This window comes from Stegodyphus dumicola, chromosome 6 (genome assembly GCF_044657685.1).
Source record: "Stegodyphus dumicola isolate Sdum_Otavi_A_Nest chromosome 6, ASM4465768v1".
Taxonomy (NCBI): Eukaryota; Metazoa; Arthropoda; class Arachnida; order Araneae; family Eresidae; genus Stegodyphus; species Stegodyphus dumicola.
Genome location: NC_140773.1, coordinates 62879238 through 62896959, shown reverse-complemented (window position 1 = coordinate 62896959; position 17722 = coordinate 62879238). Strand labels below are relative to the sequence as shown.

Sequence of the window (17722 nt, the reverse complement as noted above, 5' to 3'; positions counted from 1 at the left end):
ATCGTTTGGCAGCTTCGGTGGAATTGCTTAAAAAATTTCTCTCCTTAGCTTATGAAACGGTGTGTGCATTGTGCGTCCTGCTCTAAATATCTTACTTGAATTTCTATAAATCAAAATAGATCTAAAATTATATATTTTAAGTGGGTTTAATCCTTTATAATTTTAAGGTTGTAACTATTTTCTTAATTATTAACAAACAGTGCTAAAACTATTATCCTTTATCATCATTATCATCATTTTCTAAAATCTATTATCATCATCATTTTCTAAAATGATGATAATAGATTTCAAAAGTAAGTCTTAATTTTCCTTTCACGTGAATAAAGCTTCAGAAGTTTCAAGTTGTTCATTGCCTAATCTACGAGCTGTCTGTGCTACTTTGTTTTCTTTTGAATAAATGTCTTTTTCCGCGGAACAGGATCAAAACTGCATTCCAAATAACAAATGGAGTGATATGTTCCTTCCGAAAGACAAAACGAACTAGTAATAACAAACAGACATTCGATTCGCTTTTTTTTATACTAAAGTATAGCCAGAATTTAAAAAATATTTTTAACAGTTTAATAAAAAGCTTGAAATCAAGAGTCTTGGATTAGTGAGTTTCATAACATTTCAGAGTATCCTTATGATATATTTTGACGTATTTGTCAGTAATGCACGGAACAGTTCCTTACTTCTGAGAAATTTCGACTGCAGTTTTCCTGCTTCTGTTTGTTTGAAACCAATTGTTTTGTCTTCATTCTTTTGGCTTTCTGAACCATGAATTAAAAAGAAGCAAAATTATGGGAAATCAAATTGATTCAGTGCTCTGGACTTAAGTGAAAATATACGCACTGATCAGACGTTTGCAATTTTTTGTTACCTGTTCATGTTAAAATACTAGTTGAAGTTACACTGATGTACCATATACATTTACGTAACACTTTGAAAACTTATGCGGGTAATTTTTCAGTTTTAAAGAAATTTCTCCATTCATGCAGTGTAATACAAATATTTTCAAAAATTTTGCTAATTTCTGTGTGATTTTCAGCCTGATTTCTTATATGATATCCAGTTTCCTTTGTGGTGTTTTACTCGTTCAGTAGCATATAACGATAAAATACTGTTAACAGAAATAAAGGAGGAAAATAACTGAGTACGCTCAAAAACAGTCATCTGCAATTGGTTTTAAAATCATATATTTCCACAGTTTTATTTTTTGGTAGTAAATACTTTTTTTGGAATGAAAAATTTCTCTGTGATGACATGATGTTAGTTTTTCCGTATATTGATGAAATAAATAAACTAGAACTCATTTTTTTACATATTGTTTATGGATAAACGTCTATCAATCTTTTAATCTATCAATCTTTTATCTAATTTTTTTAATTTGATTGCTTAATTAGTGGAGGGATCAGATGGAAGTCCTAATTAAAAGAAAAGAGACAAATATATTCTACGTAATATTTCATTTACCTTTCATGGATATGGCACAATACAAATTTCAAATTAACTAACTATGGTTTCAATTTAAGATTAATTTGGAAGATGAATCTGTAACACTTTCATGTTACGCAACCACCATTGAGAATTCAAAAAACATGATGAGAATAAGTCACTTTGTGATCATAAATTGAAACTTCTATTTACAAAAATTGTCTCAGTTAGCATCCGAACTTTCTAATTTAATCATTTGCAGATATAGTAGTCATTGTTTTTAACTGTTACTGAGACCACTGTTCTTTTATATTTAAATTAACACTTTTTGTGCAGGTATTGAAATTCACCATCGAATGCAGTGTTTTTCTTAGTGATATTTTTCTAATTCTATCACATTTGGCATAAAAATTTATAAATGCTTGAGGCATTAATTTGCCAATAAATCAACGGTATTGTCAATAATCGGTATTGTTTTTCAACATAAAATTATATTGGTGGATGTAGGTTCCACAGCGCACTTCACAGACTTCAGTGTGGTCGCTTCAAATGTAAAACATACCTAAAAAAAGTGAAATATATCACTTGAAGTGTTATTGGATTTATAACTAGATAATAACTCTCTACAATAAGAATCGCAAAGTTTGTTTACTAGTTATTAATCGTTTAAACCTTTACCCGAAAAGAATTTTCATCATGTCCAGCAGTGGCAAGTAGATAAGGTCATCATTATCCATGTTTTTCCATGTGTAATGTGAATATGAACCATTTTCCGTTAGAAATTTCTTCACGAAAGTACGGTCAAACGGGCAGTCTTAATTGGAATTCCTTAGATTTTTCTCATCTTAGTTAGATCGCATTTTAATAGCGTCGTTTACAGTAGTCCAGAATTAAACTTTAAAAATAAAAAGTATATCAAAATCTTTTTTGAATAAAAAATTTTAAAAAAGTATCAATTATTTTTACTGTATCATTCCATTTACCATTCTCACAAAGTCTTAAGGGCAGAATTTTGGTAGAGAGTGTAACGTGTAACCCAAGATCACAACGCTTAGGTATTCTTTTCAATGACAAGCCAAGAATCAAATCTGATTTACTGTGTGCACATGTGGTGAGGGTTAAATATATATATATATATATATATATATATATATATATGTCCTCTCTTACGTCACGCTGATCGCTGTAAAGATGTCGAGTAGTGGATGAACGCAAGCTTCTTGAAAATAATAAGATTAGTAGTCAAATAGAATGATCTTAAGTTCCATAATTTTATTGATTTAAATTATAAAATTTGAATTAAAATTACTTGATTGTTTTTTAACTGCAAGATAAATGTAAAGAATAATATTTCAGAAAATAAAATATTATAGAAAATGCTCACAAAATGTTCTTCATTAAAATTTAGGGAAGGAAGATTATTTTATTTCATTTCTGCATTTGTGTGTTATGAAGTCAGTCAGTGCAATGTATGAAGAGCGAAAATTTGTGTCGTTGATGATCTTTGTTGATGATCTGTGTCAGAGAATGGCCTTGGCTATTGTTTGACCAGAAAAAAAAAATGAATAAATTGATGGGAGAGAATGTCTGAGGGAGGATAGTATTATCACATCCCCGCAACTGTTTTGAAATTATCAAATACGGGCAAGTGGCCAAAACCGAATTAAGAGCATATAGAAATGGATACCGTTTTGATTGCATCGAGCAAGGCAACGCACGCCTTGTCCAACTACGAAACCATTTTGATAATTTTAGAAACGACGACATACAACGCATTAATTTGTAACAATTACGAAGCCTTGAAGTACGGAATATTTTGCATCCTTTTAGTGGTTTATCTACTGTAATTTGTTAAATACATCAGCTTAAGAAGGGGGAGAGAAATTATTTTTTAAATAAAGTTAATATTATAACACACGAAGCAAAAACTGTTGAAGTTTTTTAATGAGAGTATGATTCCTAAGCATTGAATCTACCTGAAAGTAAACTGCTTTGCATCTCATAGCTTATTTGATTGAAGTAGCACAACAAAGCTTAACTTATTTGATTGAAGTAGCACAACAAAGCTTAACTTATTTGATTGAAGTAGCACAACAAAGCTTAACTTATTTGATTGAAGTAGCACAACAAAGCTTAACTTATTTGATTGAAGTAGCACAACAAAGCTTAACTTATTTGATTGAAGTAGCACAACAAAGCTTAACTTAGAGCAATAAAGTTTTTTTTTTTTTTTTTTTTTAAATTATTAGTGTAGATATTCACTGGTGCACTGGTAATCAGTCCTGTCTTTACGCTGGACACTTGCCAGGGACCTCCACGATCACAGGGTATTAATTTGTGTATATATCAATCGACTTGCCATTAATAAAAATATATGTGTCGCAGGGGCCCCTGCAAATTTGTTTGCCCAGAAGGCATCGCATGTCACAACTTATTATTGGTTCTTACACATGAAAACTCATTCTGCATAGATCGCAATCATGTATATAATCAATAGAATTGAATTCTATTGATCCTGCTATTCAGTTCACTTTTGAACTTGGGACTTGCGATTCTCTTCGTTTCTCGACATTTTGGTCACACGTAACACATCCAACTTCAGTACTACGGTTTACCGTAAACCTTCATCCGTTTGCCTTCCACCACACTTTAAATCATGTCATCCGACTAAACAAAAGTTAGCTTCATTTTATTCCTATGTTTTCCGTGCTCTTCAAGTTTGCTCCTCCAAACTAGCCCTTGATGAAGAACTAAATTATTTCAAAGCGATAGCTATTGACAGGGGCTTTTCACCCAACATTATTAATCAAGCAGTTAAAAAATTCTCATCTCAACACACTAAAAGGCACACTCTTGTTTTTGGAGATTATAAAAATTCTGTTGTCATTCCCTTCTTTTCATCAATTAGCTATGAAGTTGCACATATTTTGCAGAAATTTAACTTTCGGGTTGTGTATTCTCCTATCAATAAAATTCCGAGTTCCATACTCAAGGACCCCATTCCGGATATGAATTCCTGGGGTATGTATAGGATTCCTTGCCAGTGTGGTTTTATTTACATCGGCCAAACTAAGAGAGCCTTAAAATTTCGCGTCAAGGAACATGAGGCATATTTTAGAAAAAATCTGATGTGTACACCACATGACTTCCTTGTACAGAATATTAAATTATACGCATTTTTTTCTTGCATTTCATTTAACTTATTAGATTGAATTAAACCTACTTCGCCGACAGCGCATAAACTACAATAGAATAAATGCATTCTTTAAAATTCACTTTGTTTACCATAGACACACTCTGGCGCTAGGTTTACTTAACAGTATTATATTTCGTTCATATTATAACTCAGAATGCACAAAATTTATATCATTTAAAGAATTATCTAATCGTTGCCACATGTTCTATTCAAATACTATAACAAAGCTAGAACGATGTATAAAAGAAATTAAGCAAACAAAACCAAAAAGAAACAGTTTTTCACAGACGATTGAGTATTTCTCATTCAATTAATTCAGTTTTCACTTCGCGACAAGGCTAAAATACATAAAAACTCAAAATATCTGTATTAAAAATTACGAAGTAAATCTTAAATACTTATTTCCTCGAAAAAACTCCAGAAAGGATTAAGCATGATTTAATTCGCAATAATAAATGAAGGCGTTATTTTTGTGTTGCGAAGCTTAGTCTCTCTAGATTGGCAACAAATCTACAATTCTGCTGTTTCAAATGTAAACAAATATGTCCGCCATGTTATTTAAAACTTAACCGCCCTTAAACAGCTTTTAAATTGTTGATAATTGTACAAATATTGCCTCCAGAATTACGAAAGGCATAAAAACTTTAACCGGAAGATAAAAACAACATAATTCAATCATTTTTAAAGCAAAAAATGTACAATTTACAAACATATAAGAGTAAAGAAACTGAAATCACTGAGCCGGGTAACAGAGTGGATATTTTATAAATATATTTATGTACGTTTGGCGCGGCCAATTGAAACCAAAATACGAGGTGCACATCTACATGTTATAGTAGTCTTACATACAAAATTTCAACGTTCTGAGGCTACTCGTTTTTGAGTTATGCGAGATACGTATGTATATACGTACGTACGTGTATACGTACGTATACGTACGTACGTACAGACGCCACGAAAAATTCAGAATTCATTTTAAAGCAGTTTTTCAGTTTTTTTGGAGGAAAAGAGTCTTTTATTCTGTCCTTACGTATAGATATCACGCAAAAACATCGTTAAATTGCATTCGAAAGCGGTCAAAGTGAATATTTTCGTTGAAATATGCTGCCTGAAGCTTTTCGCGATTACAATACTTCCTTTTTACTTCGTAGAAGGAAGTAAAAAGGAAACACAGAAGTCTTCTGTTGCTCAACATTGTTGGTCCGAAAATCACACTTTCAATTTTTCTGCTTCCAAAATTATTCAAAAAACATCTTCCATTGGAGAATTGGATTTTCTAGAGGCATTTCACATTCCAAAAAATCTTTCTCTTCTAGTTAACGATCCTAATTCCTAATTCCAATCCGTCTTTGCCTTCGGCCTTTAAAGAAATTATGTTTTAGTTCTGGTTTCATCAACAGATGGCGCCACTTGCTTATTCCTGTCCAGGCTTTCTTATCTTATCTAGTCATTATTTAATATCTTGTACATTTGCGGTTTTGCAGCTGAGGATGGTAGTTCGGTCAAAAGCATCGAAACTAGTCCTGCGAAAATTTTGAAAATACAACGCTGATTTTTGTTTTTGACTTCTGAATTAGTTGATATTTTATTTGAGGCTAATAGAGGAAACAGCCGAATTTCGCATCTTGTGATTATTTAGGGGAAAAAGGAATTAGCTGCTTTTGAAGTGCCACAATGAACAAATGATGTCAATTCAGACATCGTATTTTCCGAATTTGGATAATTTTAAAAGGGAAAACATTCTTCGGAAAATGGTTTGAAACGTGTTGTAAACAATTCTATAAGCGTTTGAAGTTGAGTGTTTTTGACTGTAGAAAAGATAATATTTTAAAGCTTGATATGTTTAAAATGCTTTCGCATCTCCAAATTTGACATCCCAGAAGGTGCTACTTAAATAGTTTGATGTTTTGTTGTAGTAGTGGCTGATTTTGCAAGGATTTACTCTTAGCGCCACTACCAGACATTGAACTGCACAGAAGTAGGTAGGCTACGGATTTTATCATAGTTTCTCTTGAGTGTAAAATGTAAAGATTAAGCTTCTTGTGGAAAATTTTTTAATACGGATATCCATTTTAAAGCATGTCTTCCTACTCTTTTGCTATAATAAATTATCTTCTGTACTATTTGCACTTTGAATTAGTTTCCAAAGCTGTAAATAATTATAAATATTTACAAATATCTTTTTAGCTGCTTAATGTTATGTCTTAATTTTCTTCTGATATTCCTGAGTACAGATTAATTTAATTCACATTATTTTAATATTAATAATATTTTCATAATTCTAGGTGACTGTTCAAATTTCATTCCACTGAGCTTCGTTTACCGAGAAGAAATCGTTTACTTGGAAGAAGAAAATTTACATAAGGTAAATAATTTGATTTGCTTTTAAAATTTAAGCAAAACTGAAATTTCATTGTTTTTTAATACTTTATATTAGTTTTGGTTATAACAAAAAAGTTCAAACTTGTTCTTGTTGCCCGATTTCTTCTCAGTGCCTTCCTGTTGCTCATTGAATCAGTAACGAATCAGAATTGTATAAATGTAAATTTTTGTGTATTTTGTGTAACTAATATCTGCTATTGTGGTTTCGTTGCCTAAATAATAAGAAGTAATGGAGTTTTGATTGTCAAAGAAACAGAAACCTTTAAATGATATAATATTTTTGTTTGGTAAGGATGGTTTTGTTATAGGCTATGTTATAGGTTTGTATGCTATTGATTCAATAGAAACCTCTCTTCAGAAACTCTTAACGGATGATTACATTAGCAATTCATGAAGTATTTGTATCTGAAAAGCATATATAATTAACTCGAAGGCCTATAAAAATGTGATAGATAGGTAGGTATAAATGTTAAAGGCCGCCAATATTTACCATAAGTTAGTGGATTTTGGCCTTGTACACTTCTTATCCTCATACACCCAATACCCAGATGACCATCACCCTTTCAGCAATCAGATGACAACATATTCATAAGTTTTCATTCAACATATTCATTCAGTGTCGCAAAATTTAGTCTTAAGATACGGTTAACTGTCAGAGACGTTCTTGATAATTAACTTTCATAATGATTTACCAATTTTTAATAATTACCTCCAGGCATCATTTGTGCGAAGAACTGCGATGGAGAGCTATTGGGAGACTAGAGGCAGAGCAAAGTCAGACAGAAGTGGTCAGATGGCTAAATGTGAGTCCTGTTGTTCATAGAGTTTCAACAATTTCATAGCCAGACAACAATTTCTAATCACAGATTCGTCATCGAGGAAGATGATGCCAAGGACGGCGAACCGCTACCACGATCCTCGATAACCGATATTTGTTGGTATGGGCACGAAGGAGTAGAGAACTCAACTCCGACTCATCTCAGACCCTCCCATGCTGCATCCACCAGAATGCTGGTATCAACGTATTTGCGTACCACTCACATCTCGACATAGAAGGAAACGTTTGAGTGGTCACGTCAGTATGTACACTGGATAGCTGATCAATGGAGAGCTATTCTCTATAGCGATGAGTTTAGCCTCCAAAGCGATAGTAGGCGTTATTTGATTTTGAGAGAACCTGGAAACCGTTATCATCCATCAGACATCTGTGAGAGAGATGCATACGGAGGAGGTAGTATCTGTGTTTGGAAGGGTATCTCTTTGGGTGGGCGCGCAGACTTCCATAGTTTTCCACGTGGAACCGTGAATGCTCAGGCCTATAGAGATGACATCCTTGATGCTTATGTGCGCCCTTATGCCAGGTTAATAGGTGATGATTTCCTGCTACAGGACGACAACGCTAGACTGCATCGTGGATGATTATCTTCAGAAGCAAGCAATTCAGCGCAAAGCGTGGCCAGCTCTATCACCGGACCTGAATCCTGTCGAGCATCTTTAAAATGTTATAGGCAGACGTATAGCTGCTCTGAATCCTCCTCTTAAGACCCTTGCCACGCTTGCAAATGCTTTGCAAAATGGCTCTTACTTCATACAAAACTGATAGATCGCATAACTGACAGCATCACACATTGCTGTATGTGCTGTATTGCTTCTAGGGACGATCATACTCCATACTGAAGTTAATTTTCATATACCAAACTGGCACATTCCAATTGTTCATTTTATACTTACGCTAATTTCTATAACACTGTAAATGTGTTGTATACTGTGGTTCGGTATCATTAAATTCAACACGTAACTTTTTGAGTAATCGTCATTTTTGTGATTTTTCCTTAATTAATGATAACCAGTACATTTTAATTTCACATCCTTTTCCATTGTTGATGCCAGAGCCACCAGTGTGCATTTTTGGGAAAAAAATGATTGGTCTATTTCTGGAATCAGTGCTTTTCTAGCTAGGAAGACACTAGATTCTGTAAACTAGTTTTATTGCGAGATAATGATGCTTTGCACAATCCAACTATTTTTAAGTATTTTTGGCAAAAAAAGCGAGTAACTGTACTTAATTATTATTATTATTATTATTATTATTTTTTTTTTTTTTTTTTTTTTTTTTTTTTTTTTTTACCTATGAGGTATTGTAGACGATGTGTTTCATAAGATGAAATCTCATTCTTCTACTGAAAGCGTTTCAGATGTTCAAGAAAAGCAGCAAGTTTTACAACAGTGTTGACCTGTGTTTCGGCATTCAGAAATTCTATAGAGTTGTCAAGAGATGTACATCATTTCGAGGAATGTGTGTAGACGATAAACAATAATAAAACTGTTTTCTTCAATCCTCGACTTTTTTATGAATTTAGCCCTGAACTAGATAAAACATTAACTGAAACGTAGTCGGTTCTGAACTTCGTAGACACACTTTGTATGTCTTTAGTGACATTAATTTATTTTCCAATTCATTTTTTTTTACTAGAAGTGTCATTAATTTCATCTTCACTTCCATAATTGCTCAGCACCGTAATTCCCCCCCCCCTTACTTAAATGTGAGTTTGTTATTCTTCGAAAATATAGCGCGAAACGCGCCTTTTCTTGATGTCAAAAGAAATGTCGTGTGCCTCTACTGCAGTTTAAACAATTTCATCTTTCGCGAAGGATAGAACTTCATTTCGTGATGTAACCACCTTTTAGTTTCAGTACTCGCTAAAAAGGGCAAATCGAAACAAATGAACTTTGTTTCGGTTGCAGCGGCGAAAAGAAGGGTTGCCATAACGAGGAAAAAGTGGCAGTAATCGCTCGCCTGCATCTACGCTTTCTCGTCGGGCATTGCAGCTGACAGCGGAAACTGACAGTTTAGTTCTATGCACTGATGCTTTTAGCTCTATTTCTGTTCGGATTCTAACCTATTTTGGGATCCTAGCGCTCGGTAGTAAGCATAAATTATATTGTTTATATTTAATGTTGATATTTTCAGGCCTTTTTTTGATCTGAGTGGTAATACAGCGAAGCGACATATTATGTACGATATTTCGTGCTATTTGAGTTCTTGCAGCATAAAAACTATATTATTTTTTTTTTAAATAGTCTTCTTCACGTATTTTGAAGTAAAGCATTTATTATGAAGTATTTTGAAGAAGCTTTTCAACTGAAACATTTCTTTAATGAAGCTTGATATTGAACATACTACTATAAATTATTTGAGCGATTACTATTGGATATAATTCAATGGCCTATATGGTAGATTTTATATAGCTCACTGAGTACTGAGTCTGAAAGTTATTGGAAGGACTCAAAGAATATATAGAATAAACGGAATATGGCAACTTAAAATAAAGAAATCGCAACATCAGAAATAAACTCAATTCCGATCAACCAATTAAAGTGTTTTTATTCACAACGACGCATAATTTAACTGTGCATAATCCGGAATATGTAGAATTCTTAAATCCTCCGTTAAAAGTAATTGCCCAGTTTTGAAGTATAATAAATTGTTATTCTTGTACGCAGAAGCCGCAGTCAACTCATATTGCCACGAATTCAATGCATTTCGACCTTGCGCCCACGTTGTTGTTCTTTACCTTCAAAGGCTTGTATCTGAACGACGATTGTTTCGGAGATTCCTTCGACTTTCCATTCTAAAGTTCTTCATTATGTTTCTCATGGTTATCAGTAATCTTCAGACTTCCCCAGTCTAATTCAGTTTAGGAGAAAATATGCAAAGATTGCACAGGCGAACATTCCTTGAGTGCCTAATTAGCGTAGACGCGCGTAGGCTTATGACTACAGTTTAAGAAATTATTCAAATAAAGGATGCATTTAGAATACGGCAATAAGACAGTCATGTGACACATTTTGAATAATAATAATAAGAGGGAATATAAGAAATTAATATTTTTAAATAGGTCAGGTATGAAGAAAATTTCGATCAGCAAGTTGATCTATCTTCAGCCGTAAAACCCAATCCATAACCTGTAAAATAACCGGGTTTTGAAAATTAGGAAAATAGTGCTCTCTAAACCACTTTCAGCCGAAAAAAAGGTAAGACGATTTAGGAGAAAGGAGAAATTAAAAAATTAATTTTCGTCGAATGCAACGCCGTTCGAATTTCGATACTTCTAAAAATGGCAGTTAGAAACGAATATTTTTAAATTAACATTAATCTAACCGAAAAACTATATTTTAAAAACTTGCATTTGGAATTGTATTCTGCTTAACTGTGTATAACAATATTTGTGCCCGTTAGCCTTAAATGTTGGATGATTTTAACCTCACAAAGACAAAATCATTATTTAAGAAATTATCGCCTTACCCTATGCATGCTTTCGCGATGTAACTGGTAGCACGTCCGGCTAGTAATCGGAAGATCGGGTGTTCTAATTACGGCGAGGACATAGCTGATTTTGCGTAAGCTCTGCTCGAGGTGAAAAAATAATAACTATTATTATTTTGTTCTACTAATTGATTGTGGAGTACATTTTTCTTGCTGTGATTCTTCATACATGGACCTGTGTAAAATTTTTTACCTTACATACTTTTGCTGTCGATTGTCATATGATTTAAATTTGTTGGAGTCCTATCATATTTACTTGTCTTATTGAGTCTGGAACGCCTATCCTATTGCTTCATTTCTTAAATTGTAACCATTTCTCTAAAATAAAGAAATCGCAACATCAGCTTTTCAAGGAATATTTTCGGCGTAAGGTCATTTTAAGATACTATACAGTATTGTATGTAGGATAAAAAATATCGCAGTGTAATGTTTAGATAATACAAGATTTCTAATAACTAATTCGTTACACTTAAAAACTAACTGAAAATCATAATTCCACAATTGTTTCGAATGCCTCCATTTGGCACATAGAATAAATAACTAATTCGTTACACTTAAAAACTAACTGAAAATCATAATTCCACAATTGTTTCGAATGCCTCCATTTGGCACATAGAATATCAGATTTTGAACTCAAGTTGCCCAGAACCTGAACATGTGCACCCAGAAGCCGGAATTTGTTTTTCCTTTAAGTTCTATGCGAATCTACTGAATTTGTGCCATTTTTAACTTTTAGAGACGGTTTTATGTCATCACAGAATTTCAAATTTCATAGCAATATGAATTGAAGGCCTTTAGTTTCACACGAGCTGTTGTTGTCCTTCTCTTTATTTTAAAATTTTAATTTTTAAAGGTTTTTTTTTTTTTTTTTTTTTTTAATTCGCAAAATGAGAAAAAGATTTCGAAAATGTTTAAATCGCCTTTTATATACACATCACTTCAAAAATAAGGCATTTCTACTTTTAATAAACATTTTTATTTCCCTTCTGTGTTTTACGAATTGAATTAGTTATGATTTGTTATTTTATATTTGAAAGCTCTTTTAATAAATTTTTTGCATTGACAGAATGCCACCTTGCTTGCCTCAAAGTTCAGAAGTTTTGTGTTTAACGTCATTCGAACTAAAAGATTAAAATGTCCGAAAAGTTCTCTGCAGTTAAAAAAATTTGCGTTTCAAGATTTGGCAGCACTATGCTCTGGTTAGATGTGAATTTGTTATTCCAAATTCATTGGATTATTGAAATACTATGTAAAACACCGCAAGGATGACACCACGATGATGGGGAAAATACTTTTTAAATAAAAATTTTAATTTCAATTGTTTATATGCGAAAGAATTTGCCCTTGGAAATAGATTAGGTTCGTCAATAGCTTATTCAAGTTTCTTTTTTTCTTTCTTTTCTTTTTCTTTTTTTTTTTGTTATTTTTTTTAATCTTGAATTATGCATGCAAGGCGGTAGTAATGTTAAATTACTAAATTTATGCAAAAACTCGAAAGATTTGTTTTATTATAATAATTATTATTTTTTAGTTTTAAGATTATTAAATACGTATGTTTATCATATTAAATTCTCATACAATATAAACTAAAAATAAATTTCGGTTCTTGATCCATGGGTGTAACATTCTGTTTTAATCACCCGTTTGTGCATTTCACATCGCTTAAAATTACACTTAAAAAATTAGATTGCGATTAAAGCATGATTTTTACTAGCCCTGTAGAAGATCCATTCAATTTTTAATATAAATGAAGAAGAAAGAAATATAAACTTACAAAAATAAGTCGAAAATTAAAAAGTTTACAACGTAAAAGCTGAAATCTAATGCGTCAAAAACAGAGTTTTTTCTGCTTTTACTGCTTTTTCTTTGATTTACATACATACATTTACTTCGACAAGAAAGTTACTAACTAGAAGCTTTTTTAAAAAATTAGCGAATTTTAGACGCAGCTTATGCCAATGTACTAGGTAAGTCGAAACTAGCTCACTGCGGAAGCAGTCTGAAGGAAAGCAGTCTGACCCCGCATCGAGTTTCTGTATTTAGGCGAATAAGAACCAAAGCCAGATGTGTTGTTTTAAAAATTTTGATTTTGATATTTATTCATTTGAACGAAAATCGCCTGAAAATGAAGCTTAATTCGAAAGTATCGGTCTTTAAGTTTTGTAATTTTCTTCTTCAGAGATAAAACCGGTAGTGACTAAATAGGTTTGTCTGAGATTCTGTAAGTCTTATTTTTACAAATCTTATATCATAAGGGTGATAACTTACCGTTGAATAAAATTAAAAGGCATATCAAAGAGAATTTCAGTTGTGAAAGTTGTGATATTCGTTAAGCAATTCTTTATTGAACGTCAAATGGCCTGTTCTAGGATGTTAAGAGCATTTTTTTATTACCTTCAAGTTCTTAAATTTAAATTAACTCTAGTTGCAAAATGTTGTTAAAGAATCCGACTAAAATGACGTTTTAAACAACCAAAAGCCTTATTTTCGTTAACGAGAAACGCACATGCAGAATATCGAAGGTAAATGAAAAGTCGTGTCCGTTATAAATAGACATTGTTGCATCGTCGATTGGCAACGATCTCTGTTCATAGCAGACAGGATTTTAATGCTAACTGAAACAATAACCCTTCGAAGTGGTGGGTGGAGAAGATCATTTGTTCATAAATTCAGCATAATGTGCCGTTGGAACATTGGCAGACTGCCAGAGTTGCACTAAAAATATTGTGGATTTAAATACAGATTTTAAGCAGAATTTAAAAAGGGAAAAAAGATCTTTCTATTTACGTTATATTCCTTGTTATATAACGAATGTTTTCAAGCAGGCAAGGTAAGGAAAGTGAATTACGTACACCTGGGTGACCATTCGGTGAACTCACTTGGCAAACATTCTTGTCACGCTCTTCCATTTCTTTGCAAAAGGCGCGTGTCAAGATTCTTATCCAGTCCCCATGTTGCAAGCCATGACCTCTCGCGAACTGAGAAAATTACAGGGCTTTTGAACATAAGGCAAAAATCAAAAAACACCATTTGCGAAACGGGTATTAAATGAAATAAAGAGAAAAAATGAAGTAATAATTGTTTACTCATATTTGTAACCCTGCTCATTTTGAAAAATAGCAGGATGTAGGTATTTTCGCAATTGCAGTTGTTGGGTTTAGATTACGATTTGTGTTTATATGATTAATATTATCCATCTTAGGATTAAATATATCGCGAATGAATAATTCAACTAACTACTTACAGTTTTATTTTGTTATACATGTAAATTGTCCTGTATATTAGAATTATTGTGAGTTTACGTAACTATACCGTTCTTCGAATATATTTCAAGTAATAAATGCAGTGTCAAAAGGCAAGAATTCCACAGAAAAAAAAAAAAAAAAAAAAAAAGGATCTGTATGTCTTCATTGTTTACGAATCTACGCAGTCTTAAGGGTATAATTAATTCGAAACCCTGAACTTCGGAAAACTTACTGAGCTTAAGTATCACCAAAGCTTCTCATTGACGGTATTACAGTCTAAAGGTCTACATGATGATGAATGTGAATGGCATCTTAGAAGGCTTCCATTAAACGTATTCCGCGCTTGATGTTCGAGTTTAAATCTCAAGCGTAAGCTTGATATTATGAGCTGGTCCCGTGCTTGTTTTCTAGGTATTGTTCCAGCAGAGATAGCTTCATCAGAATACGCAAGGACATCCGTAAACAAGAAGTCAGATCCCGTTGCATCATTGAATAATAGAATATATCAGAATAACACCATGGTACATCTGGATAAACACAATGCTGTCATGATTGAGGCTTTGTTTTTTATACCTGTTTGCTTTAACATGGTGAAAGAAAATACATGATGTGAATGACTGCAATATAAATCTAGATTCTTCAGTGTACAAAACATAGGCCCATTGTCTCATCTGTCCAAGCATGTTGCTTTTTTAGGACTAGCCTGCATGGGCGTTTTGATAGTCTATATTAATGAGATAGATTGTACTTCCAGAATAATTTACGTATATGTACCTGAAAATCATGTCCTGTGTTAGCTGAAACATATATAACAAGGTATCTTAGTGTACTCTGTGTCATTTAGCATATTGCAGGTGTGTAAATCGAGAACGTCTCGTGTTGAAAAGATGACGTATATTTAACCCTGCTGAAACCATCACCAGACCCTAGAAATGACACTTTGGGGGGATATACGTTTCTTAGGACACCACCATTTAAGATAAGACGTGTCTTGAGTTAGATGGATGATCTTTCTCCTCGAAGGGTAATTCCACATGGACTTTTGCCGCACAAAATGTGTTTTACTCTGCAAATATAATCGCGTCTGCTTCGTTTTAAACTAGTACGTTGTGCTTTTAGAGCCATATTCTATCTGGCAGGTAAGTGAGGGTCCTTTAAAGTCCGGAAGATGTATGGTAATTTTCATCTCAAATCTCTTTCCATAAACCAAAAGTTTCGTCTAAATAATATGTTCAATTTGAGCTTGAGTATAGTAAATATTTAAAGGTACATAAAACAGCCGATGCATTATTAGTCGGGGGAGGGAAAAAAAAAAAAAAAAAAAAAACATAGTATTCTAATTTACTAGCAAAAATAGGTCGTGCTTGTAGTATAAAGCTAAAATATCTTATTTCCCTGAAATAAAACCTAATCGAAAAGTAAGCCCTAGTATGATTTTTAATAATTCTCATAATATAAGCCCTATCCCAAAAAATGTGCCTCGATAAGACCATCAGCCAGACAGGCGCCATATTTTTTGCGGAATGATCGATTGCAGTGCAGATACAACATACACGAGCATTTGACAACGAATAAACTTGAATATAACTTTTTAGAAGCTTCATAATTCAACAAGTCATGTAGTGTAACGGACATAAAGAAACTCATTTTTCAACTTTTGAGCTTGAAAATTCTCATTTCTATTCGATCAGATTTTTCAAAATTTATCACATTTTTAACTATTTTTCTAAGTAAATATCTTCCAAGCCCAGTCAAATGCCAAATAGTATTTTTAAACTATACAACTGTTTAAAACCGTTTAAAAAGTTAAAATATACGAAAAAAGGTCCGTGCATTTGTTTTATGAAGTAAACTTCCTTAGACGTTTTATACTAACAAACGCTTTGTTTCCTAAAATATTTTTCATATTGCTCAAAACCGTTGCTAAGTCTAAAATGTCACTAACAATGATACAATGCCCTGTTTTTTTTGAGTAGTAGGTACAATGACTAATATTCAGTGGTAGAATTAGTTTGAGAAAAAAACTTTTTGTTGTTCTGTTTATTTCGTCGAACATTTCAGATTACATGTTTTGTGCATTTTATCTCTTTTGATATTAGCAACGTATACAGCTAATTTTCTTCAAATTTTTGGTCAGCTACCTGGTCCAAATTATTCCCGAGACCTAGTAAATGTTAATTCCAAGATATAAATAAGATCTTTAACTTCCACTTGGCTTGGCAAATAGTCAGTTCTCAGATGATTTGCCACTGGACATGGCATAAGATCTTTAATTCCTATTTCAAATTATAACTTTAGATAATTATTAAATCGCGATTTGAGAACAATATCCATCCTTCTTAATAATTTACACTATTATTTTATTATAATGCTGCGCTTAATTGATAAAATATATAATATAATTATATCCAAAATGATAATTTTTAAAATTATATATATATTTATTGTAATTAATAAAAGTTATTTCTTTATCTATATTATGTACCTGACTAAAGAATAATCATTTAGTTTTTATCATATTTATTAAAAATGCAACCTTGTCGAATAAGCATTTTTCTCTGTTGCAGATTTTTATTCTCAAGTATGCCCCTCTTTTTATACTCTCCAAATTATCTCTCATCGTTAATTTCCAGTCAAATAAGTATATGAGTCATTTGCACGCAGTGAGTCCATTGGTTAGCGACTCAACCGAACTCTTATGAGGCAACTGACTGAAAATTTTTGAATACCAAATATTCACTAGAAATATTGTGATGTATTGTAACAACAAATAATCACTGTTTTATCATTTCTGAACTATCCTGTTTAACACATAGGAAAGAATATGCCATTTTTTATCTTAAAATTAGGTTAAATTTAATAGTTTAATTTTTCTTTTAAGAAGGCCCTAAGTTGTTCGAAGAACTATATGAATTTCAAAATAATCTGACACTTATGCTTCTTCTTCAAGAAGTAAATAACAGTTAAGGTAACAAAAGGTGGTTTTTGAATTTTAAACAGATTATATAGAAATTATACTCTATATTTTCAAGGAATGCAATCTATAATTTCGATGGAACGCCAGTCGAAGATTGAATTTCTCTTAATTTTAGAGAATTACATTTAAAAATATTCAAAATTTAACTTTCAATGTGGTGTTTATGATGTAAACCTCAA

The 17722-nt window shown here is 32.4% G+C and overlaps 1 protein-coding gene across 4 annotated transcripts in view; it reads left to right on the top strand.

Annotated features, from left to right (window-relative positions):
• LOC118201834 (uncharacterized) overlaps positions 1-17722 on the top strand; it is a 277211-nt gene that overhangs the window by 72731 nt on the left and 186758 nt on the right. Inside the window, exon 2 of one of the 4 annotated variants that reach the window (XM_085818400.1) lies at positions 6898-6977. The gene's annotated coding sequence lies outside the window, so the exon portion shown is untranslated. Of the gene's footprint in view, positions 1-6897; positions 6978-9777; positions 9921-17722 lie in introns of those variants that run through there. The other 3 variants (XM_085818401.1, XM_085818402.1, XM_085818399.1) reach the window with 3 other exon arrangements.